Below are 27,338 nucleotides of genomic sequence, written 5' to 3'. Positions count from 1 at the left end.
AAAGCAGTCATATTTGAATTTGACATCTATTGAGGCACAGACTAAGTGATGAATCAGAGAAATATTTAACAGAATCAGTCAAAAGTAGTGCACACCCAACTCTCAGATGAACAGAAAGGAAAGAAGGCTGGTTTAAGAGAAACAGAGACAGACAGAGAGACAGACAAACAGAGACAAACAGACACAGAGAGAGACAGAGACAGAGAGACATAGAGAGACAATGACAATGACAGAGACAACGAGACAGAGACAGAAGGAAACACAAAGAGAATGTCAGATCAGTAGGAATGGTTTACAGGCATTCAGGCAAGACAGTGAAATTCAGTTCCATGCAGTTCTGTGTAGTTCATTTGCATGAATTTGAGTTCTCTTGAGTTTATTCAGTTCCATTAAGTTATGTTCAGTCAAGTTTAGTTTGTGTAGTCAGTGCAATTCAGTTCATAGAGCTCAGAAGCAGTTATTCCAAGCACTGCAATTCAATTAGAAGCCAAGAGAGGTCAGTTTGAATCAGTCAACTGGGGAGAGGAATTTAGAGCCAGAATAGCTGAGTTGAACCAGTCATCCAGAGTTCACAAAGAATTAGAAAGGGTGAGATTATTCAGCACTAAGTCTCTGAGATGCCAATTACATTGGTGAATAAAAGCTACTTTTATAGATAAGTACTTTAGTAACTCTCACACTGAGGGTTTTTTTTCTGTAGTTTTATTCATCTTATTTTTGTTTTAATTCCAGATTCTCTCCAACAAGACTCTGGTGACACACAGTGATGCAATCTCATCTGACTCTCCATATTATTTCAGGCATATATTCCTAAAATTGCTTTGGAAAAAAAGGAAGAAAAGAAATTATTCGTATCCTGATATTCAGGCTTCAATGAAAATCTTGGATGTTGTTAAAATCATCTTTGTCTTCATAGTTTTTCAATTCATTATGTGAAATACTAGTTGTTGGCATGTGTAGTAATACAGCCACTGAAATAAACCCTATATGAAATTACTATTCCATTATACACACTATTGGAAGACTAGGGCCCTGAGAAGGTTAAGTCATAAAATGAAGACCCAGAAATAAAATTCATACTCAATTAAAGAGATTCTGGGTGATTTCATACGTTTTCCTTCTGTGAGAATGTCAGGATTCTGATACCTGAAAAAGATCCTTTAACTGATCCCAAACATCTTCTGAGATCTTCAATTTCTTTCTTCAGAGACTTAAAGTTCTTGTCATACAGACCTTTCACTTGTTTGGTTAAAGTCACACCAAGATACTTTATATTGTTTGTGATGATTGTGAAGGGTGTTGTTTCCCTAATTTCCTTCTGAGCCTGTTTAGCTTTGAGTATAGGAAGGCTACTGATTTCTTTGAGTTAATTTTATATCCTGTTATTTTGCTGAAGTTGTTTATCAGCTGTAAGAGTTCTCTGGTCGAGTTTTTGAGGATGTTAAGTATCCTATCGTATCATCTGCAAATAGTGATAGTTTGACTTCTTCCTTTCAATTTGTATCCTTTTGACCTACTTTTGTTGTCTAATTGCTCTAGGTAGAACTACAAGTATTGTATTTAATAGATATTAAGAGAGGGGGCAGCCTTGTATTGTCCCTGATTTTAGTGGGGTTGCTTCGAGTTTCTCTCCATTTAGTTTGATGTTGGCTACTAGTTTGAAGTATATTGCTTTTACTATGTTTAGGTATGGGCCTTGAATTCCTGAACTTTCTAAGACTTTTAACATGAAAGGACGATGAATTTTGTCAAATGCTTTTTCAGCATCTAATGAAATGACCATGTGGTTTTTTTCTTTGAGTTTGTTTATGTAGTGGATTACATTGATGAATTTCTGCATCCCTGGGATGAAGCCTGCTTGATCATAGTGAATGATCTTTTTGATCTGTTCTTGGATTCGGTTGGCAGGTATTACATTGAGTATTTTTGCATTGATATTCCTAAAGGAGATTGGTCTGAATTTCTCTTTTTTTGTTGGATCTTTTTGTGGTTTTGGTATCAGCATAATTTTGGCTTCAAAGAATGAGTTGGGTTGTGCTCCTTCTGTTTCTATTATGTGGAATAGTTTGAGAAGTATTGGTATTAGGTATTCTTTAAAGATCTGATAGAATTCTGCACTACAACTATCTGGTCTCGTGTTATTTTTGGTTGGGGGACTTTCACTGACCACTTGTATTTCTTTAGGGATTATGGGACTATTTAGATGGTCTATCTTATCCTGATTTCAAGGATATCAAAGATAATCCTTATCTTTCTTTTTCTCAAAGAACCAGCAATTTGTTTTGTTAATTATTTTATTTTATTTTATTTTATTTTATTTTATTTTATTTTATTTTATTTTATTTTATTATTTTATTTTTTGTTTCTACTTGGTTAACTTCAGCCCTGAGTTTATTTCCTGCTGTTTACTCCTCTTGGGAGTATTAGCTTCTTTTTGTTCGAGAGTTTTCAGTTGTGCTGTTAAGCTTCTAGTATATGCTCTCTCCAGTTTTTATTTTATTTATTTTTTTGGAGGTACCTTAGTACTGCTTTCATTGTGTCCCATAGTTTGGGTATGTTGTGCCTTCATTTCATTACTTCATTTCATTAAATTCTAAAATGTCTTAATTTTTTTTCTTATTTCTTCCTTGATCAAGGTATCATTGAGTAGAGCATTGTTCAGCTTTAATGAGTATGTGGCTTTCTGTTGATTTTTGTAGCTATTGAAGACCAGCCTTAATGCATAATACGTAGTGATCTGATAGGACACCTGGGATTATTTTAATCTTCTTATATTTGTTGAGGTCTGTTTTGTGATCGATTATATGGTCAATTTTGGAAAAGGTACCATGAATTGTTGAGAAAGTCTATTCTTTTGATTTAGGATGAAATGTTTTATAGATATCTATTAAATTCATTTGGTCCAAAACTTCTATTAGTTTCACTGTGTCTCTGTTTAGTTTGTGTTTCCCTGATCTGTCCATTGATGAGAGTGGGGTGTTGAAGTCCCCCCACAAATATTGTGTGAGGTCAAATGTGTGCTTTGAACTTTAGTAAAAAATTTTTTATGAATGTGGTTACCCTTGCATTTGGAGCATAGATGTTCAGAACTGAGATTTCTTCTTGGTAGATATTTGCTTTGATGTGTATGAAGTGTCCTTTCTTATCTTTTTTGATGACATTTAGTTGAAAGTCAATTTCTCAAATATTAGAAAAAGTTCCTAACCTGAATAAGACGATTCCTATCAAGGTACAAGAAGCATACAAAATACAAATAGACTTGCTCAGAAAACAAAATCTCTTCAGCTTGTAATAATTAAAACATCAATTGTACAAAACAAAGACAGACTATTAAAAACAGCAAAGGAAAAAGACAAAGCATCATAAAAAGGCAGAAATATAGACTAACAGCTGTTTTCTCAATGAATACTCTAAAAGCCAGAGAGACCTGAATAAATGTAATAGACTTTAAGAGCTTACAAATACCAGCCCAGACTACTATACCCTGAAGACTTCCAATCCCAATAGATGAAGAAAATAAGGTATTTCCTGCTTAAACCAAATGCAAGCAGTATCTTTCTAGTAGCCCATCTCTACAGAAAACAATGTAAGGAAAACTCTACCTTAAAGAATTAGACAACTCCCAGGAATAAACAAAGACAAAATTAAAATAGGAAATAAAGATCAGAACCACATACACCAATACACAACACAACAACAAAACAGCAGGAATCAACAAGCACTGATCTTGGCATGACCAAGACCCTGAGAATAGATAGCCCAGGTACATAGGTTTAAACCAAATGCTACTGTTCTAAAAATAATGACCACAAGGAAAAGAAACAAAGAAGTATCAATGAAATGAGTTCTAATGGTCTTCTGCTACAATTATGGGTCAGAGCTTTGCCCAGCAGCCATCAGAGAAGTTTCTCCTGCAGCAGATGGGAAGAAATTCAGATACACAATTAGACATTATGCAAAGAGTGCGAGACTTTGGGAAATGCAGCTGTACAAATGGTGAGCTCAAATCCATCCATGAATGGAGAAGAGACAGAAAAATCATAAGTGCCAGAAGAGAAGGAGGATGCCAAGAAAACAAGGTCTAAATCAACGGGCATATGAATGAACACAGAGACTGCATACAGCACTAGACCCGCAGAACCCTAGATGAAGTCCGAGACTGAAGTAAGAAGTGGAAACATACGCCATATCTAACCCAAAAGCAATCGCTGATTGATAACCAAATGACATGAAATTACTTTCTGCCAAGGGTGTCTCAATAGAAAAACAAACTGTATGTGTAAGAGCAGGCTGCACGCCCAGATGGTCAACAGAAAAATAAACAAAAAACAAAAAAACAAAAAAACAAAAAACTCATTGGCATCTTTGAAGGATCAGTGTCTCTTAATTCCATGTCAGGTTTTTTGTTTTTACTTTTATTTTTAATTTTATATTTTTATTTTATATCATTTTTCCTTCTCTCTTTACATTCCACTGGTCTTTTCATATATATTAGTGCTTCCAATTTATTGAAGTTTTTTGGTAATTCTTGAACCTTTGAAAAAGCTGGCCTTTGTTTCTGTTTTCCTGTTCTCTTCAGAACTTTTCCTCTGCTCTCTCCTTTTTCTTTGGTTTTGTCTGAATCCAATGTTGTGTTAGTTCTAGTTTTATTTAATTATTTTATTTTACTTTATTTTTTAAGTACAAAAAGCCTGTTTGTTGTCTAATGAAAGGCAGACAGGGAGGAGATCCTGATAGTAGAGGATTTGAGGAGGAAATGTGTAGAGTTTTGGTGACCATAATCAGGATATATGATGTGAAAAAAGTCTATTTTCAATACAAAGAAAAGAGTAAATTAAAATCTGATAAAAAGAATTTGTTTCTCTACTATCAGCTCATCTTCAAACCAAGAATGTCAGAGTCAATGCTTTCTTCTGGTAGACAAGTGCTAAGATGTTATATACTAGGAAGCCCTCCAAATTTGACCAAGGACTTGTGTGAAATAAAATTACATTCTTCTTCAATGTGAAGTCCTCCCAAACAAACAATAATATATTTACTAAATATTATTTAAAATGTCAGGAAGCATACAGATATTATCAATCATAATACCATAACAAAATTTGATTGAGGTAAACTAAAAAGGCAAAACATTTCCCATACAGGACACAGAATCTGTTATCAATGTTTACCCTATCTAGGCAAGGCATTACTGACCCATCATAATCATGAAAAAGTAAAGAATACCTCCAACATCTAGAATAAAAAAGGAACATCTAATGACTAAGATCAAAAACTCAGGTGACAGCAGATGCTGGTGAGGATGTAGAAAAAGAGGAACACTACCCCATTGCTGGTGGGGTTGCAAGCTCGTAAAACCACTCTGGAAATCAGTTTGGCAGTACATCAGAAATTTGGACATAGTAGTACCAGAGGACCCAGCTATACCACTCCTGGGCCTACCAGAAGATGATCTAACATGTAATAAGGACACATACTCCACTATGTTCATAGCAGCCTTATTTATTATAACCAGAAACTGGAAAGAACCTAGATGTCCCTCAACAGGAATGGATACAGAAAATGTGGTGTATTTACACAATAGAATACTATTCAGCTATTAAAAACAGTGAATTCATAAAATTCCTAGGCAAATGGATAGAACTAGAAAATATCATCTGGAGTGAGGTAACCCAAACTGAAAAGTACACCACACAGTGTGTACTCACTAATAAGTGGATATAACCCTAGAAGCTGGGAATATCTAAGATACAATTCACAGACCAAATGAAGCTAAAAAAGAAGGAAGACCAAAGTCTGGATACTTTGGTCCTTTTTAGAAGGGGAAACAAAATACCCATGGGAAGAGATACAAAGACAAAGTGTCAAACAGAGGAAGATCATCCAGAGACTGCCCCACCTGCTGTTGTATACAAGTCAACAAACCCAGACACTATTGTGTATGCCAACAAGTGCTTGCTAACAGGAGCCAGATATAGCTGTCTCCTGAGAAGCTCTGCCAATATGTGACAAATTCAGTGGGGAATGCTCTCAGCCAACTATTGGACTGAGCACAGGGTCCCCAATGGAGGAGCTAGAGAATGGACCCAAGGAGCTTAAGGAGCTTGCAAGCCCATAGGAGGAATAACAATATGAACCAATCAGTACTCTCAGAGCCCCCAGAGACTAAACCACCAACCAAAGTGTACACATGGAGGGACCCATGGCTCAGGCTGCATATGTAGCAGAGAATGGCCTTGTTGAACATTAAATGGAAGAGAGGCCCTTGGTCCTGACAAAGCTCAATGCCCCGGTGTAGGGGAATACCAGGAAAGGAAGCAGGAGTGGATGTGTTGGTGAACAGTGGGAGGAGGAATGGGATAAGGTGTTTTTGGAGGGGAAACAAAGAAAGGGGATAACATTTGAAATGTAAATAAAGAAAATATCCAATAAAAAAGATAAAAAGAAGAAAATTTCTAAGACCTTTTATCAAGTCTTACATGAAAGTTTATTCAGCCTTTTGTACTATCATTGGATTGTATTATCACTGGATTTATCAAAAGCTAAAGTTTTTTTTTTTAATTTATTTTTATTCTTTTTTACAGTCCAGACTTTTCCCCTCCTGGACTCCCTACGACTGTTCCACGTCCCATACCTCCTCCACTCCCTACACTCTCTCCAAGACGATGTCCCCCATGTCCCCCTCCCCAACAAGACCCCTTCACTTCCTGGAGCTCCAGTCTCTTGAGGATTAGGTGCATCTTCTATGGCTGAATCCAGACCTGGCAGTCCTCTGCTGTATATGTGTTAGGGACCTCCTATCAGCTGGTGCATCCTGCCTTGTTGGTGGCTCAGTGTCGAGAGATCTCGGTGGTATAAGTGATTTGAGACTGCTGTTCTTCCTATAGGATCACCCTCCTCCTAATCTTCCAGTTGAATTAGGGAAAAGATAAAGCTTTTCTAAAAAGTAACATAATAGAACACGCAATCTATACCATATGTATGAAGACATGTGTAAAATATGCATATATGAAAACAAACTGCTAGGTTAAGTATTATAATGTGTTTGCATTCTTGAATTTGAAAACTGAAAATTACAGAACATGCTAAAATTCATTCTTTTATAGCTATGAGAATATAAATTCACTAATAGATGTTAAAGAGACTATATTTATGATTTTGTATTTGTCGTAAATACATGAGTTTAACTTGATATTTTTCTTTGATTTTCTATACTTTTCTTATCACAGTCAGGTAATATTTTCCAGGAACCATGACATTAAGATTTTTCTGTTTGATTTCTTCTTGGAGTTTTACATTTCCAATACTTAACACATGTCTTTCATTAAGTTTCATGAATGCCATCTTTTGAACATATTGTACTCTCTCTCCTGAATATTCTTGTCACCCTTGTCCAAGGTAATTAAACATACATTTGGTTCTGGATGCTCACTTATGTTTCATTGTTTTGTGTGTCTGAATTCATGCCAGTATCATGCATCAAGTTAAAAACAAAATAAATCAACAGAGTGAAGTGGAAATCTATTGACTTATATAAAACAGTTTCAAACAATATAGTTGTTATAAACACACACACACACACACAATATATATATATATATATATATATATATATATATATATTATGAAATAAAATCACAAATGGTTTATTTAAAATAGTCAAATTATTTAATAGCTATTACTCTAATTAAATAATTTATATAGCCTTGAATGACAATGCTAAAGATTGTCAAAATCAATAATAATGACAGAAATTCATTTAAAGTACAAAATGATTGTTTCTCACATCTGGTAAAATAAAAATAAAAGTCAATTCAAGTCAACAATATCTGACAATAATGTTGAATATGTTGAAACTTTGTATACCATTGATAAAAGTTAAGGTAATAAATTTTACCTGAAAAAAATGAAAGCTACTCATAAAGCTTAACAAAATTTCTATATGACTCTGAATTTTACTTAGGAATATTTAAGGTTCATGAAATAAGATTTTAAAAGCTGATAAAATTATTATGTCCACTAAACCACTGTTTAAAAGTGATAATAGAAAAGAAACTGGAGAAGACCCTTGAGGACATCGGTACAGGGAGAAAGTTTCTGAACAGAACACCAATAGTGTATGCTCTAAGAGCAAGAATTGACAAATGGGACCTCATAAGGTTACAGAGTTTCTGTAAGGCAAAGGACACCATCAAGAGGACAGATCGGCAACCAACAAATTGGGAAAAGGTCTTCACCAATCCTACATCAGATAGAGGGCTAATATCCAATATATATAAAGAACTCAAGAAGTTAGACTCCAGAAAACCGAACAACCCTATTAAAAAATGGGGTACAGAGTTAAACAAAGAATTCTCACCTGAAGAACGTCGGATGGAGGAGAAGCATCTTAAAAAAACGCTCAACTTCATTAGTCATTAGGGAAATGCAAATCAAAACAACCCTAAGATTTCATCTTACACCAGTTAGAACGGCTAAGATTAAAAATTCAGGAGACAGCAGGTGTTGGAGAGGGTGTGGAGAAAGAGGAACACTCCTCCACTGCTGGTGGGGTTGCAAATTGGTACAACCACTCTGGAAAGCAGTCTGGCGGTTCCTCCGAAAACTGGGCACCTCACTTCCAGAAGATCCTGCTATACCACTCCTGGGCATATACCCAGAGGATTCCCCACCATGTAATAAGGATACATGCTCTACTATGTTCATAGCAGCCCTATTTATAATTGCCAGATGCTGGAAAGAACCCAGGTATCCCTCAACAGAAGAGTGGATACAAAAAATGTGGTATATCTACACAATGGAGTACTATTCAGCCATTAGAAACAATGAATTCATGAAATTCTTAGGCAAATGGATGGAGCTAGAGAACATCATACTAAGTGAGGTAACCCAGACTCAAAAGGTGAATCATGGTATGCACTCACTAATAAGTGGTTATTAACCTAGAAAACTGGAATACCCAAAACATAATCCACACATCAAATGAGATACAAGAAGAAAGGAGGAGTGGCCCCTGGTTCTGGAAAGACTCAGTGAAACAGTATTCGGCAAAACCAGAACGGGGAAGTGGGAAGGGGTGGAAGGGAGGACAGGGGAAGAGAAGGGGGCTTACGGGACTTTCGGGGAGTGGGGGGGCTAGAAAAGGGGAAATCATTTTGTAGCCGCCCGCAGCCACATGTAAACTGGGTTACCTGTTGAGAGAATTTTGGGGTCATAGGGAAGAGAAGCGAAAAGAACGTACGGCCAAGTCAATGTTCACTGATCAAAGCCGTAAACTTTAATGGCGCCGGACCTTTTAACAGTTTGGGCAAACCCTCCCCCCAGACTCCAGGCTGAGTTCCGGTGGAAGTTGTCTAGCTTCTCTTGGAGGTCTTCGTCTTGACTGCTCCGGCAGCTGGGTGGGTCACCTGTTTAATTCAGGAATCCCTATACCAGGAAGAACAATGAACTTAACCTTTACTACGTGCACTCCACCCTAGGTGGAGCAGGATCCTGGCTAACTGGGAGAAGTTAACCTTGACCAAAGTCAAACTCTGACCAAGTGCAAGACTGCCCCAATATGGCTCTGTACATGTCCTCCCTTTTTTTATTAATTTGAACACGAGGAGGTAGAAAACAAGTGGATAAATATCCTTCATAAGAAGGCGGGCCTTAACCAGGAGGGGAAGCATTGACCGTAATTCCTCTTAAATATTGTATAACGTCTTTTTCAGAGGAGGGGTAATAGGCTCCCTTATTATTTTAAGGACAGCCTCTCGACGTTAACCCCTATGCAATTAGGTGTACTTCCTGGGGACTCAGAAGCAGAAATTCACCTCCCCATGCAGTGCTTTGCCTCGCACGTCTCGCTGGTACCCATGTTTGTTCAAAAACAAACACACATAGATCTGAGTTCTATGTGGCTCCCTCTTTGGAGATCCACTTGTGTAAGTTTTGAAGCCAGGGGGGTCTGCAAGTGTCTTTAACAGACATGTAATCTCTCCATCCAGGTGAGCCTGCGTGGAGACAGCCAGTCTGCTTAACAGACAAGGTCAAGAGTTAAAGGTGGAATAGGATTAACTTGTCCCAGAAGTATCCAATTCAGTTGTAAATTAACAACTTTAAGGATCCAAAGCTTGGCCTCTGAGGTGGGAGAGGTAGCCTTGTGTATCAAGAGATATGCTGTTACTTCTCAGGAAAAGTGGAGACTATATGTTAAATTAACACAGCTGGCTGAAGATTGTTAGCCATCTTCAAAATTGGAATCTTCAATATTGGAATTATTTCTAGACCAGTCTATGGTTGAGTCAGCTGAGCACAATAAGGAGAAGAGTCATTTTAACTCTTCTAATTAATTTTTCCTAAGCTAGCATAACAGTCTCCATGTTCTGTCCCACAAAGTCTAAAAGCTTGAAGCTAGGCAATTTATCTAACCTGGGACATTTAACAATTGAGGTAAGTCAAGAACATATACCCAATATAGCTCTTATGTTACCATGGTCTGGGCATTCAGCAAGCACAGTCAGCATATCTTCTGCAGCATTCTGTGGAAAAAACAGAGGACATGCCTTCTCCCCCAATATTAAATCAGGATCATGGCATATGTTAGTAAGTGAATTCCTTCATTTCACCTAGACATCAATATGCCTAATTACAAGATGTCATATACATTTAGCAAGGAGTTTCTTGGGATCCAAATTTTAAATTTTTTTTTTTTTTAAAAACATGCAAGCATAATTTAAATTATATGCACAGGGACACAATTTCCCCTCTCTTCTTTCTTCCAAGAAGATATTGTTTTATTAATTTAAGTTGGAACACAAAGTATAAACCATAACATAGGCAATAACTATGTAATTATATAAAATATAGTTGCTTTTTCTGTTAGAGCAGTTGCAACTAGACAGCCTAAAAATGAATCATTAGTCACATGTACATATTTTTTTAATCTTTTAAATTAGAAATATGAATATCATTTATCTGTAATAACTAAGTCCTCTAGGATTAACACCATTACGTGGTAGAGGTAGAAATTGAGGACATCAAGAACAAATCTTTATAATTTGATGTGCACAAAATATAAAATTATTTCAAATACCTAAAGGACAGTCATTTAGAGAATATATCCTTTGTTCTTAGAAATTTGAATCACATTTGTACAAACTGTAGAAATTAAGAATTAGCAGTATTAAAAATGGACCAATTTTAAGCAATTATAAACCATGAGCTATGTATATCTACTATTATTAAAAGCTTGACCTTTAACATCTTAAAAATAGCTGCTATAGCACCCAATTCAGGTATCTGTGTTGAAGCAGGGAGAAACTTAAAGGAATAAACATGTGATCTGATAGTACAAATTATCTTTTGGATAACAATTATTAATTTTGCCTAAAAATGCTTGCCATGTAATAGATCAACCATTAATAATAAATTTGATTGTTGCTTGAAGCAAGGAACAAACGTTTCCTACCTTGAAAACAGAGGTTTAAGACCTTCTGTGGCAAGCTTAAAATGAGGTAAATATAAGATAAAGCCAATTAATATATCCTAACAACTTTTGAAAGCCATTTACCTAAAAATTCTAAAAGTCTATAGGAGCAAGGGCCTGTAACAAACATTCTATGAACATTATACACTGAAAATTTTAAGATCTTAACTTCTAGTATTGAAACAGAGACAAACATTTTTTCTCACAAGACATAAGGCTGTTAGCCATTCCTTGAGGCAAAACTTTCTAATGAAATTGTTTTGTTGTCTCTTTAAAATTAGAAGCAAATGCTTTTATAATTATCAGAATGTAAAGCAAAAAACCAACCCTTTAAATTTACAATAATTTTATAGGGAGTAGACAGGCCAAATGTTAATGCTTTTATAGCCTCCTTGACCTTTCATAGATTTGAACTGCATTTTAACCCACACCTGGATAAGTCAAAAACCTTTTTTTTTTTTTTTTAAGCCAAACACTCCCTAGGTGGGGCCTGTAAGGCGGAAACAATTTCTCAAAACTTCCTCACTAGCTTCCCCTGAGGCAACTCTAAGCTTTGCATTAACTCAAATGTAAATTTTTTTTTATCTGCCCTAGGATCCACCTTGAGTCCTTGGCAAGGACGTTGTATGAGATTCCTCAAATGTAAATATCTTCTAATCTGAGCCTTTTATCTAAGACCAGACCCAAACCTACAAGGACAATTTAAGGATTAAACAAAAGAAACCTGTAATTTCATGGTCAAAGGAACCTACTTGATATCAAATACATTTCTACAGAGATCTCCTTTTTAATCTTGGAGGGTTAAATTTTGCTCCTACCATTGTAGCCTATAAACTTGTGGAAAAGAGGCAATGGGCCTCTAAAACCCATAGCTGCATCACTCTCAAAATTATCTTAATTACAAAATGTTAACAATTACGAGCCTGCAAACTGAAAACTGTAGCCAATGACACACTGATTTTTATTGTAACTCAATGTTTTCTTGCAATATTAGAGCACAATTGTAATTTTGGAAGCAAATCTCAATTTTAAACAATCTATTTTCTTTAAAATTAATGGCAAACACATATTTACAGCACAAGGTTTGTATGCCAGTTCTTATGTTCAAGTGTATGACAGTGTAACTTATTAAAGAGACAATATTTTAGATCTTAATCTTCATTAAGTCTAATCTCCAGGCCAAGATTCACATGAAACACCATGCCAATTTAGGAGCGTCCCAAAGGCCTGTATTTCCTGGATTGCGTCATGCCACGTGGTGTTCAAAATGGCGACTACCCTAAACTACCAGCCTTAATCGTCATGCCACGTGTTTGTTTCAAAATGGCGACTACCCTAAACTACCAGCTTTCACCTAACTTTTGTTAATAACATTATACCTTTTAAATCATGTGCAGTGACTTAAGCCAATACTCTATAGTCAAGACATGCAAAATATACCTTTAAATCCAATTATAAACAAGAACAAGGCATGAGTGGCGTTAGGCCACGTGTAGTTAAGATAGCTCTAACACTGAATCACCAGTTTTAAACTAACCTTTTCTTAATAACACTATACCTTTTACATAATAACCAATTAATTTATAACTCTTTAGTCAAGAAATGTAAAGCCTTATATCATTAAAACCAATTAGAAACAAGTATAAAGCGACTAGATGAATTTCACAAGCCAAACCAAGGTCTTCCCAAATCTTGAGGTTTCTGGGCTTTTAAGAGCGGCTTTTTCCCCAGCCATGTTTCTGTCTTGGGTGAGTGAGCTACGCTGCTGCAGCGTGGCTTTGAATCAATCCCCACACAAACTGTGGCTAGCTCAAGAGGTTACCAGCAGATGTAATCTTTACCAATTTTTTCTTTTTAACATGAAACAGTCATTCACACAACGACACAGAGAGGACATAAACATACACATAGACAGTCGGTGCACCGGGACAAACACGGAAAGATACACAGAAAGTTAAGCGTGCTTGTTAAGCAATTGCATCCATTTTCCTCTTTAAACAGCTCTTAGAAGCTGTGGACATATGCCTATTTTTAAAAACCCCTTTCTTTTCGCCGAAATCAGCTCTTACGAGCTTTGGGCAAATGCCTACCAAATTCCTTCCCCATATTTCCCTATCTTATCAACCCAAGCAGTCCTGCGCTGGGTCCACGCAGTATGCTTGAAAAACTGTATCCATTCCTGCACTCACAACCATAGACACGAATTCACTAGCGCTAGTTTTGCCCTCTATGTTGCTTACCGTGCGGACACCATTAATTTTCACCTTTTTCTGCGAAGCTTCGCTGGATAGGGCTACCTCAAGAAATTCTCTCGTGCCAGGTCGTCCCACGTTCAGGCGCCACTATGTAGCCGCCCGCAGCCACATGTAAACTGGGTTACCTGTTGAGAGAATTTTGGGGTCATAGGGAAGAGAAGCGAAAAGAACGTACGGCCAAGTCAATGTTCACTGATCAAAGCCGTAAACTTTAATGGCGCCGGACCTTTTAACAGTTTGGGCAAACCCTCCCCCCAGACTCCAGGCTGAGTTCCGGTGGAAGTTGTCTAGCTTCTCTTGGAGGTCTTCGTCTTGACTGCTCCGGCAGCTGGGTGGGTCACCTGTTTAATTCAGGAATCCCTATACCAGGAAGAACAATGAACTTAACCTTTACTACGTGCACTCCACCCTAGGTGGAGCAGGATCCTGGCTAACTGGGAGAAGTTAACCTTGACCAAAGTCAAACTCTGACCAAGTGCAAGACTGCCCCAATATGGCTCTGTACACATTTGAAATGTAAATAAATTATATCGAATAAAAAAAAAATTAAAAGTGAAACAATGTAACAGGTAAATTACACATCCAGTAACTGATGAATGTATAAGTAAACATTATATATATATATATATATATGTTATATATATGGGTATGTGTATATATATATATATATATATATATATATATATGGTTAATGTTACAGTATCAATCATTTATATAGGAAAGTACCCTTATTAATGCAAAAAGTAAGTAATTTTGAGAATGGGACTTCTCATCTGTCCGTAATAAATGTCAAATATATTACGCAAAAAATCACATAAAGAAAAATTCCTATTTTATAAAACAGCCAAAGAGAAAACTCCGTCTTAGAAAGTAAAGAAAATTTAGTACAGCAGATTTTATTATTTTTATACTTGTAAAAATAAAAATTAGTTTTTCATGTGAATATTCTTCTATAACAAATACTTTGGATAGTCTAGGTAATATGACAATATTATAACTTAGTTTAATAAGATATGATTGATACATATTAAATGTATATTTAATGGCTTGATCAATCTATATATATTTCCTCTAGTTTCAAAAATAAAAACCTGTGCTCTATAATGGACAATACTATATATAATGTTATATAAAATGCTGGTGAGGAACAAAGAAAGTTGACAAAAGGGCATTACCATATACCACTTTTGGAAGAATGAATTTCTAGATATGTTGTATATACAGCTAGCAATAACAAAAATAGTCACTGTGACAATGGTGTGCATCTGAGCTTCATCCTGCACAGGTGATACACAGCGTGCCATCTTCTATCTCAGACTGAAGCTCGTGTCTGGAAGCACACTCAGAGCCCTAGCAGAGTAACCCTAGCAGGTTACTCTCAGTTCAACTCCACACAGAGGCTTTCAGAGAATCAGGATAATTCAAATGTGCAAACAATTTGGATCTTTTGTCATATAGAGGGACTGAAAACTTCTTGGTATTTTTATGAAGCATATAATGCATCATTTCTCTGGTTAAAGAGAACACAGTCACAATACATACAGACAGACACAAAGGAGATAAAGTAGTGGAGAATATTTTTAATATAAGAAAAATCTTTTAAAGGGAGAAGAAAAAAACTTTAGATATTTTTATCTATGGTGAAATCTAAAAAAAAAAAAAAAATTGTTCCAGGAAAGAAAAGACTTTAAATCTCTCCAGATAAATGCACACTTTCTTATAACTAATGCATCTTTGAAATTCAAGCAGAACCTTAATGTTTGCATTTTTTGGAGGATCTGGTAAGTTCTTACTAGAACAGATAGGAAAAATTGCTATATTATTCCCCAAAAGTACACATGTTGCCATTCCTATGTGAATATAAAATGAAGATGCTAGGAAAGACAAGAAGAAACAAGTGCACATGCAATATTAATTATTAATTGGATACTAGTTTTCTTGACAGAAATACCAGTATCAAGGACTTAAGTGTATGATGCATCAAGATGCTGTAGGAAACTGAATGTTCAATTAGGACACATTGTTTGGTAATAACCTCAAGTACAACCACATTTAAGTATAGGCTTTATGTCTAATAAAAGATACCCAACAAGAAAAGAACTCAATGGTATCATTTTAGACTTTTCTACCTATTGCTAGATTTAGGCTTTTTATTTTTCTTGTCATACTGTGTATTAAGATTTTCAATTTCTGGCTTTTATGGGCATTGCATGTATGTGAATATGTGTGTGTGTGTGTGTGTGTGTGTATGCGTGCGTAAGAGAGAGAGAGAGAGAGAGAGAGAGAGAGAGAGAGAGAGAGAGTTTTCTCTTAGGCTTTTTCTTTTGTTTATTCTGGTTTGATGGTTTTTGCTTGTTGTTTTTATCTTTCTTTTCTAATAAGAAAGGGAAAGGAGGAAAGTTGGGGAGACAGGGAACTGTGGAGGATGTGGGAGGATTTGGATAGATAAAATTATGATCAGAATATATTCTATGAATAAATTAAATTTCAATGGTAAACATCAGTATAATTTAACAACAATAACATCAAAACAGCAACAGCAAAGACAACATAAACAAGAGGGAAACATTGAAAGGTGAACGTGCTTTAAGCATGCGTCATCTATGTGAACCTTTATCAATATTTTTCTAAAAGTAAAATTTAAGCAAGGGGAAGAGAACCCTGATACAGGGAAATTCGGAAAAAAAGTGATTCAGAGCCACTGTGACTACTGGCTTGGAGAACTTGAGTACAGATCAGAGCATGGATAAAGGAGTTCCAGGGGACAGGCTCCAGAAATGTAGTGAGCTGGAACGATGCATCATCTGACGTGCCTCGCGGTGTGAAAACATATCTTCTAAGGTAAACTGTGGACTAACGCCAGACAAAGCAGAGCAAGAGGACAGTAAGTCCAGGAAAATATTCTTCAGGATTTCAATCCATCAGGACATAACTTGAAAATGTCATAGTGATTATTATTTCAAAGCAGAATACTAGCATAGCTGATCATAGAATTATATTTCCTTACTTGTAAGATGCTGTGAAAAAATATTGTTCATATATATAAATATTATACACTATATATTATATTTACTATGTAATTAGTATATAATATACCATAGTATATAATATATATATATATTAGTAAAAACAGCTCAAATTTTTTACTTATGATAAGAGGAATAAAATCAGGTATTTAAGACAGAAGAACGTTCATATTCATAAATTCTCTTTGAGATTCACACAATTATTTTTTTGGGTAAACTACATAAAATGGAATCATTATTACATAATAAGAGGAGAAAGTGTGTTTAAAGTCAAAATTTATTGCTTTCTGATTTTAACAGTGTTTGACTTTTGGATGGAATGTTCTTTTTTTCACATACTGTTAAAGGATGCTTTGTTAAGGAATGCTGCTCTGGGACACGCCACCGCACTGCTCTCTTGAACTTTGAGCAGCTATGACTAACCAGAAGAGAACTTTTTCAAAACTGAACCAATCATTTTGTTTCCTCCTGAGTTGAAGGATGAAATGAAGACCTCTGCATTTCCCCAAGCATATGCAAATGATTGATAGAGCAATGGTGGGCTCATTCGGTCCCTTTTTTTCTAAAGAGGTAGGGAAACTTAACAGTGCTACAGGGAAGAACTCATGATCCCATCCTAAGAGTAAAGTTTTAGAACTTTCCATGGGAGAAGATAGGATTTTTCTCACTGTTTTGTTTTGTTTGGTTTTTTTTTTTATAGGATTTTCTATTTATTTACATGCCAAATGTTATCCCCTTTCCTGATTTCCCTCTGGAACCCCCCTATCTCATCCTCCCTCTCCCTGCTTCTATGAGGGTGTACCCACTCCCTCTCCCATTTCCCTGTCCTGGCATTCCCCTACACTGGGGCACTGAGCCTTCCCAGGACCAAGGGCCTCTCCTCCCATTTACGTTAGACAAGGCCATCCTCTGCTGCATATGTAGCTAGAGCAGAGGTGGATGCTTGCAACCAACCACTGGACAGAGCATAGGTCTCTCTGTTCATTTTGTTTTAAATAATGGTGATAATACTCTTGTAAATAACCCATCCAACTTACTCCTATAAGTAATTTTAATTGAATTTTTCTTGCTGACCTTAAATTGAGTAGACTCATTTCTTTGTCTGACCTTTGGGACTTGTATGGTAGATATTTGTTATTCTCTGAAAAAAAAAAAGTTTATGCAGTATGCCTGAATCTACTACAGCACTTATTCAGTGGTTCCTTCAAGTCCCCCATACAGCATGTATAGCTATTAAACAGCAGAGTTTATTGTTCATAATATTAAGACAAGGAAAATAATTTCAATATTGATATTATAACATTGTGTGGTAGAATATTGAGAAATTAAGAACTATATATAATAAGTCTTGATAATTAGCAACTGTAGCAAAATCATATTAGGAGTTGAATTTATCAAAATATAAAATTCTTACCTTTTTTCTTCAACATTAAAGCTATGTATGGAGTTATCCTGACTCGCATGAGGAGTAGACAGACTTACAGAATCTCACTGCTTCTGCTTTGTTTCCTAGGATGACTGTGGGTAGGTGCGCTCTCTCTGATATTACTTCATGAAAATAATGAAACTCGAATAAAGATTTTCCATTTCAATTTTGATTAAGGTTTGTTTTTTATTTTCATTAAAACAGTTTAGTGACTATATAACATATTGCTTACTATAAATATAAAATACTGGATCATCTCTCAAAACCTTCAAGTAGACATAGCAATATATACTTTGATTTATTTTTGAGAATTTGATCAGAGTATTATATTCATATTATTCTTTCCTCCATCTCCTCCCTCCAATGTCCTCCCATGTCTTTCCTTCCCTTCTCAAATACATCCCTTCTATTTCTATAGTAAAAACTGATTCATACACAGATAAACACACGTGTGAATTAATTTTTATAAATAAAACCTCCTGAGATCATTTACTATTGCTCATGTGTGTTAACTGCTGATCTCTTAGATTAGATTACATTTCAACAGTGCCTTGCCTTTAGATGGAATGATTTATTTATTTATTGTTGATTGATTGATTGATTGATTTATATTCCAAATGTTGCCCTACCTCCTGGCCCCCACTTACAAATTTCCTCCCTCATTCCTCATTCCTTTCACCTCTGACAGGGCAGTCCCACTCCCATATTCCCACCTTGATACATCAAGTCTCTGGAGGAGTAAGAACATTTTTTCCCATTGAAGCCAGACAGGAAAACTCTCTACTATATATTGTCAGAGGCCTTGGAAGAGCGCATATGCTCTTTGCTTGGTAACTGAGTCTCTGGAAGGTTCCAGAGGTACAGGTTAGTTAACACTTGGTTTTCCTATGGGATTGTCATCTCAGTCAGGGCTTCCAATCATTCCCCTAATTCTACTCTAGGGGGGTCCCTGCCTTCCATCCAATGTTTGTCTATGGGTATCAGCATCTGTTTCTGTCAGCTGCTGGGCAGAGCCTCTTAGAGGGTTGCTATGGTAAGGCCCTGCCTCTCAACACAACAGAGCATCATTAATAGTTTGACAGACTGGTGCTGGCCCATGGGATAGCTCCCAAAAATGGGTCATTCACCAGTCAGCCATTCCTTCAGTCTTTGCTCCAGCTGTGCCCATGCATTTCTTTTAGACAGGACCAAAATTAGATCAAACATGTTCTAGGTGGGTTGGTATCCCCATCCTTCCCCTGGGGGTCCCCTTTCAGCTACTGGAGGTGGTCTCTTCAGCTTCCATGTCACCACCATTTGACATGTCTGCTAAGGTCACCTGCATTTACTCCCAGGGAGCCTCTCTCATCATGGGTCTCTGGGACTTCCTAGAGCATCCCCCACCCCCACCACCCCACCCCCAACCCCCACACCACACCCCCCAACCCCCAACCCCCAACCCCCACCCCTGGCAACACATCTTTCACTTTATTCTCCAGTCCCTCTGGGACTGTCCCCTGTCTCTCATCACACCTAACACTACCCTCCTATTCCCCTTGCCCTCCCTGCTTCCACCTTGGTCTCTACCTCCCACCACCTCTTATGACTATTTCAATCCCCCTTCTAAATGGCATTTCAGCATTATCACTTGGGCCTTCCTTCTTAACTTCTTTGGATGTATGGGTTGTATCATGGGTATTCTGAACTTTTGACTATTTTCCACTCCTCAGTAAATATATACTATACATGTTCTTTTGGGTTACATTTACCTCACTCAGGATGATCCTTTCTAGTTCCATCCATTTGCCTGTAAAACTCATGGTGTACAATTTAATAAATAATAAATAGGTGAATAACATTACATATCACATTTTCAGTTTAGTGGCATCTGGGTTGCTTCCAGTTTCTGGCTATTATCAATGAAGCTGCTACAAACATAGCAGAGCATGTGTCCTTAGAGTATGGTGAAGAATCTTTTGGGTATATGCCTAAGAGCTCTACAGCTAAGTCTTCAGTAGAACTGTTTCCAATATTATGAGAAATCACCAGATTAATTTTTCAGAGTGGTTTTTAGATTTCAGATTTTAGATTTTAGATTTCAGATTTCAGAGTGGTTTTCAGATTTTACAAGCTTACAATTCCACAAGCAATAGAGTGCTGTTCCCCTTTTACTACCACATCCTCACCAGCATGTGTTGTTGCTCCAGGTTTTTGTTTTGGTTTGGTTTTGTTTTCTGTTAGCAGTTCTGATTGGTGTGAGGTAGCATCTTAGGTTCCTTTTGATTTGGATTTCCCTGATGACAAAAGATGTTTAACATTAGGTTTTTTGTGTGTTTGCATGCTTTTCTTTATTCGATATTTTTTTTTTACAGTCTAGTCATTATCCCCATCCAGGTCTGCCCTCTGACTGTTCATCATTCCATTCTTCTTCCCCTGTCTCCCAGAGGGTGTCACCACTCCATCCCACCCCATCAGACTTCCCGATTTCCTGGGGTCTCTAGTTTCTTGAGGATTAGGTGCATCTTCTGTCTCTGAGGCCAGACCCGGCAGTCTTCTGCTGTTTATGTGCCAGGGGGCCTCATATCAGCTGGTGTATGCTGCCTGGTTGGTGGCTCAGTGTCTGAGAAATCTCAGAAATCTGGGTTAGTTGAGACTGCTTGTCCTATTACCCTCCTCCTTGGATTCTTCCATCTCTTCACTAATTCAACCACAGGGGACCTTGCCTTATGTCCATTGGTTAGGTGTAAGTATCTGCATCTGCTCTTTCACCTTCTTGTTCGGCCTCTCAGAGGAGAGTCATTCTAGGCTCCTGTAAGTAAGCACACCATAGCATCAGTAATAGTGTCAGGCCTTGGAGCCTACCCTTGAGCTGGATCCCAATATCAGCCAATCACTGTACGTTCTTTCCCTCAGGGTCTTATCCATTTTTGACCCTGTAGTTCTTTCAGACAGTAATGATTCTGGGTCAGAATTTTTGAGTGTGAATGGCACAGTCTTGTCTTTCTACCAGAGGTGGACTCTACAAGTTCCCTCAACCCACTTTAGAGCATTTCATTTAAGGTCACTCCTTTTGAGAGTCTCTCAACTCTCAGATCTCTGGTACATTCTAGAGGGGTCCCCTCAGACACCTCCTACTTCCCAAGGTTATCTGTTTCCATTCTTTCTGCTGGACCTCAGGGATAATGATTGTTTAGTTAATTTTGTATCCAGCAGGTTGCTGAAGAATTTTTTCAGTTGTAGTTCTCTGAGAGAATTTTTGGCATCTACAAAGAGCAAAAGAGCAATACTTTGACTTATCCCTTTCCAATTTGTAATCCCTTCATCTCCTTTCGTTATCTTAATGCTCTAGCCAGAACTTCAAGTACTATACTGAATAGATTTGGGGAGAGTAGACAGCCTATTCTTTTCCCCAATTTTAGTGGAAATCTTTTAAGTTTAATTTAATATTGACTATTGTTTTGCTATATTTTGCTCTTATACTTTTTAGGCATGCCCCTTGTATTCCTGCTGTTTTCTAGACTTTTTACCATGAAGTTGCCTTGGATTTTGTCAATTATTTTTAATCTCACAAGATTATCATGCACTTTTTTTTTCCATTCAGTTTGTTTATATGGTGGATCACATTGATGGAGTTTTGTATATCGAACCACCCCTGCACTCCTGGAATGACACCTACTTTATTATGGTAGATGAGGTCTTTGATATGTTCTTGGATTCACATTGCCAGTATTTTATTGAGTATTTTTGCATCCGTATTTGTAAGGAAAAATTGTCTGAAAATCTCTTTCTTGGTTGAGTTTTTCTTTAGTTACATTATCAGGGTAACTGTGTACTCATAAAAACGAGTTTGTCAGAGTTTCTTCTGTTTATATTTTGTGGGATAGTTTGATGTGTATTGGCATTAGCTCTTGTTTGACATTCTGGTAGAATTTGCACTAAAGCCATCTGTCCCATGGCATTGTTATTTGGTTGGGATAATTTTAATGACTCTATAATTTCTTTAGTGTTTATGTGACCATTCAGATGGTTTACCTGCTCTTGATTTGACTTTGGTAACTGGCATCTCTCTGGAAAACCATCCATTTCATTTAGATTTTCCAATTTTGTGTAGTGCAGGTTTTTCAAGTAAAACTTCATGATTCTTTGACTTTCTTCAGTGTTTGTTGTTATGTCTTTTTGTTTCTGACTTTCTTAATTTAAGTGTTTTCTATCTGCCTTTCATTTAATTTGGCTAAAGATTTGTTAATCATCTTGTTGATTTTTCTCCAAGAACCTGCTCTCAGTTTCAATGATTCTATGTATTTTTCTCTTTGATTTTAGTTCTTAGTTTGATTTCTACCCTTAGTTTGATTATTTCCTGTCATCTATACTTCCAGAAGTGTTTGATGCTTCTTCCTTCTCCTCCTCCTCTTCCTTCTTCCTTCTTCTTCTTCCTCCTCCTCTTCTTCTTCCTCTTTCTTTCTTTTTCTTCTTTTTCTTCTTCTTCCTTCTTTCTTCGTTTTCTTTATTCTTCTTTCTTCTGCCTTTTCTTCTTCTTTCTTCTTTTTCTTCTTCTTTCTTCTTCCTTCTTTCTTCTTTTTCTTCTTTCTTCTTCCTCCTCTTCTTCCTCTTCTTCTTCCTCTTCTTCTTCCTCTTCCTCTTCTTCCTCCTCCTCCTCCTCCTCCTCCTCCTCCTCCTCCTCCTCCTCCTCCTCCTCCTCCTCCTCCTCCTCCTCCTCCTCTTCTTCTTCTTCTTCTTCTTCTTCTTCTTCTTCTTCTTCTTCTTCTTCTTCTTCTTCTTCTTCTTCTTCTTCTTCTTCTTCCTTCAGATGTATTTTTAATTTGTTAATATGAGAACTCTCTAAGTTCTTTATGAGGCTTTTTAATGATAAGAATTTTCCTCTTAGAATTGCCTTCATTCTGTCGCATTAGTTTGGGCATGCAGTGCCTTCACTGAATTCTAGAAAGCTCTTAATGTCTTTCTTTCTTTCTGTTCCTTCCCCCAAGCACTGAGTAGAAAGTTGTTCAGTTTCCATGTGTTTGCAGAATTTAGGTTGGTTTTGTTTTTGTTGAAGTCCAGGGTTACTCCATGATGATCTGATAAGATTTGAGGGGTTATTATAATCTTCTTGTATCTGTTGACATTTGCTCTATGACCTATATGACCAACTTTACAGAATTTTCAATGAGGTATTGAGAAGAATGTATACACTTTTGTGGTTGGGTGAAAATATTATATAGATATCTGTTAAATCCAATTGAATCATAATCTCTGTTAGTTTTGTTATTTTTCTGTTTATTTTCTGTCTTGATGATCTGTTCACTGTGAGAGTAGGGTATTGATGTATCCCATTATTAATATATGGGGTTTGATGTGCAATTTGGAATGCTCACATTTGCATGAACTCCATCTAATACCAGACACACAGAAACTAATAGAAAATAAACTGGGGAAGACCCTAGAGGACAGGGGCATGGGGGAAAATTTCCTGAACAGATCACCAATAGCTTATGCTCTAAGATCAAGAATTGACAAATGGGACCTTATAAAATTACAAAGTTTCTGTAAGGCAAAGGACACTGTTAGAAGGACAAAACGGCAAGCATCAAATTGGGAAAAGATATTCACCAACCCCACATCTGATAGAGGGCTAATATCCAATATATACAAAGAACTCAAGAAGTTAGACCCCAGGGAACCAAATAACCCTATTAAAAATGGGGTACAGATCTAAACAAAGAATTTTCACCCAAAGAAATTCGGATGGCCGAGAGGCACCTTAAGAAGTGCTCAACATCATTAGTCATTAGGGAAATGTAAGTCAAAACAACCCTGAGATTTCACCTTACACCAGTCAGAATGGCTAAGATCAAAAACTCAGGAGACAACAGGTGTTGGCGAGGATGTGGTGGGACTCTAAGATGGTACAACCACTTTGGAAATCAGTCTGGCAGTTCCTCAGAAAACTGGACATGACACTTCCAGAGGACCCTGCTATACCACTCCTGGGCATATACCCAAAGGATTCCCCGGCATGCAATAAAGACACATGCTCCATTATGTTCATAGCAGCCTTATTTATAATAGCCAGAAGCTAAAAAGAACCCAGATGCCCCTCAAAGGAGGAATGGATACAGAAAATGTGGTATATTTACACAATGGAATACTACTCAGCAATTAGAAACAATGAATTCACAAAATTTTTAGGCAAATGGTTTGATCTGGAAAATATCATCCTAAGTGAGGTAACCCAATCACAAAAGAATAAACATGGAATGCAATCTCTGATAAGTGGATATTAATTAGCCCAAAAGCCCTGAATACCCAAGGCACAAATCGCATAACAAATGACTCCCATGAAGAAGTATGGAGAAAGTCCTGATTCTGGAAAGAATTGATCTAGCATTGGAGGGGAGTATAAGGACAGAGAAAAAAGGAGGGAGGTGATTGGAGAATGGATGGAGAGAAGAAGGTTTATGGGACATATGGGGAGGGAGGATCCGGGAAAGGGGAAATCATTTGGAATGTAAACAAAGAATATAGAAAATAAAAATTAAAAAAACAATATGCAACATAAAAATAAAAATATAAAATATAAAAAAGAAAGTATGCAAAAGGCTCATCACTGGAGAAGATTAATCTTACCTCATTGAGGAACAATCAATTTCTGGTTCCATGGTTCAAATGGTGAAGTCCAACAAAAATATCCTCATCTCTGTTGAAATGTCAACCCTTGGTGTCACTGTTTAGATATTGTTCAAGCAACTGTGATGGTTTGTATATGCTTGGCCCAGGAAGTGGCCCAATTAGGAGGTGGAGCCTTGTTGGAGTAAGTATGCCACTAACGGTGTGGGCTTAAGTCCCTCACCCCAGTTGCCAGGAAGTTAGTCCTCCACTAGCCGCTTTCATATGAAGATGTAGAACTATCAGCTTCTTTTGCCCCATGCCTACCTGGATGCTGCCACATTACTACCTTGATGACAATGACTGAATCTCTGAACCTGTAAGCTAGCCCCAATTAAATTTTGTCCTTATAAGAGTTGCCTTGGTCATGGTATAATCTTCATAGCAATAAAACCCTAACTAAGACAGCAATCATACTGGAATAGAAGCTATTAATATTGTTGTTATTATTGTTGGTAACTCCTTGAATTCTTAAGCATAGACAAAGTGGTGCCATAACAAAATACACAATGGTTCAAGGGAAAACACTTTACAGGCCCTGGTGGAAGCAGAAGTTCTTTTTAAAGTTAATAGAAAGTTTTTTAATATACTAATATATTTAATATTTTGAACTCATGTATTTTTATTTTTATATGTCTTCATGTACCCTTTTATTACCTTAAAATATCAATAATAACCCCTTTATGCCTTCAAATACCAATTAAGTAAACTTGTTCAAAGAAACATTTTCTAATTGAGCATTGAGAAAAGAATAGGTAGTTTTGCAAAACCCATTTCCTGTGACAACTGTATCATATGTTATATATACATTTGCTACGAATCAATAGATCATTAATTTGTAACAAGATGATGAACATGAGCTCTTCTTGCCTCTAAGGAAGCTCAATTGAAGTATGAAGCACAGTGATCTGGAACTAGTCTCTAAGGAGAAAAAAATTTTCTTTTTATTTTTACCGTGACTATACTAAAATTAAAAAGACAGAGTTTCAGGTCATTGTATTGGAGCATTCATAGAAATTTTTATAGGGTAATTAACATTATTATTATTATTATTATTTATTATCTTTATTGAGTATATGTGTATAGATGTATACAGAAGTGAGGGAAAAAAATCTCAACTTGTCACGTGACTGTAATCTTCAACTCACTCTTCATTGTTATCTTTTTATTTTTTTCCTACAGAGATCTCTCACAGACCTGTCCAAAATTAAGAATGCTCTACAATGCTTACCAAGTCTTAGGGATCCACATGCCTCCATCTCTCTGTTACAATTCATGCCATTTTATTTTTTACTAATATTCTCTTCCAAAATAAATTTGAAGATCAAGCTCATTGCATTTAAGATTTTACTTAATCTCTTTTAAGTATTCACCAAATGATTTGGCCAAAAACTATAATATTTCTTTTATCTATTTGCAACATAATAAGATGTCACTTATCCTTCTCCATTTAATACCTGTCTCATATAGTTCAAGATAGCTTCAACCTTCCTGTCTAGCAGATGCAGACAGTGAATCCTGGGCTCTTCTCCCTCTGTCAAATTTAGAATTTCAGGAGTGTGTATCATGTTCAATATGCACCTATAATATATGAAGCATTTTTCTAAGAGATGATTTGACCCATTTTTCTTATTTTTCCTTTAACCTTTTAGATAGACCATCATCTAATTCTCCTTTTACTGAATGTTTTGACAAAACTGAATATTTGATTTTTCTCTACATATATTTTTTCTGAAAACTCCCAATAATTTAAAAAATCATCACCCTGTATTTCTTTCTATAATCTTTTTTTACATTCCAAATGATTTCCCCTTTTCCAGTTCCCTCCTCCCCATAAATCCGATAAGCCCTCTCCCCTCTGACCATTCCTCAATTAACCCCCTCCCACTTCTTTGTCCTGGTAATCCCCTTCATTGCTGCATCAAGCCTTTCCAGAACCAGGGACCTCTCCTTCCTTCTTCTTGGGAATGATTTGATATGTGAATTGTGTCTTGGGTATTCCGAGCTTCTGGGTTAACATCCACTTACCAGTGACTGCATTCCATGTGTGTGTGTGTTTTTTTGTTTGTTTGTTTGTTTGTTTTTGGTTTTGGTTTTTTTTTGTGTGTGTGATTGGGCTAACTCACTTAGGATGATTTTTTTTTTTTTTTTTTTTTTTTTTTGTAGTTAGTGACCACATTTTTTTTCTTTTTTTTTTCTTTTTTTTTTTTTATTATTCGATATAATTTATTTACATTTCAAATGATTTCTCCTCTTCTAGCCCCCCCACTCCCCAAAAGTCCCGCAAGCCCCCTTCTCTTCCACTGTCCTCCCACCCACCCCTTCCCACTTCCCCATTCTGGTTTTGCTGAATACTGTTTCACTGAGTCTTTCCAGAACCAGGGGCCACTCCTCCTTTCTTCTTGTACCTCATTTGATGTGTGGATTATGTTTTGGGTATTCCAGTTTTCTAGGTTAATATCCACTTATTAGTGAGTGCATACCATGATTCACCTTTTGAGTCTGGGTTACCTCACTTA

The 27,338-nt window shown here is 36.6% G+C and overlaps 1 long non-coding RNA gene across 2 annotated transcripts in view; it reads right to left on the bottom strand.

The window, feature by feature from the left end:
- Positions 1-9,254: 9,254 nt before the first annotated feature.
- LOC127666206 (uncharacterized) overlaps positions 9,255-27,338 on the bottom strand; it is a 138,535-nt gene continuing 120,451 nt past the window's right edge. The window contains exon 2 of one of the 2 annotated variants that reach the window (XR_007973567.1): positions 9,255-9,454. This is a non-coding gene — a long non-coding RNA (uncharacterized LOC127666206). Of the gene's footprint in view, positions 9,455-13,913; positions 14,114-27,338 lie in introns of those variants that run through there. The other variant, XR_007973566.1, reaches the window with a different exon arrangement.

The sequence above is a fragment of the Apodemus sylvaticus genome, chromosome 15 (genome assembly GCF_947179515.1).
Source record: "Apodemus sylvaticus chromosome 15, mApoSyl1.1, whole genome shotgun sequence".
NCBI lineage: Eukaryota > Metazoa > Chordata > Mammalia > Rodentia > Muridae > Apodemus > Apodemus sylvaticus.
This window is presented reverse-complemented; position numbering and strand designations above follow the sequence as displayed.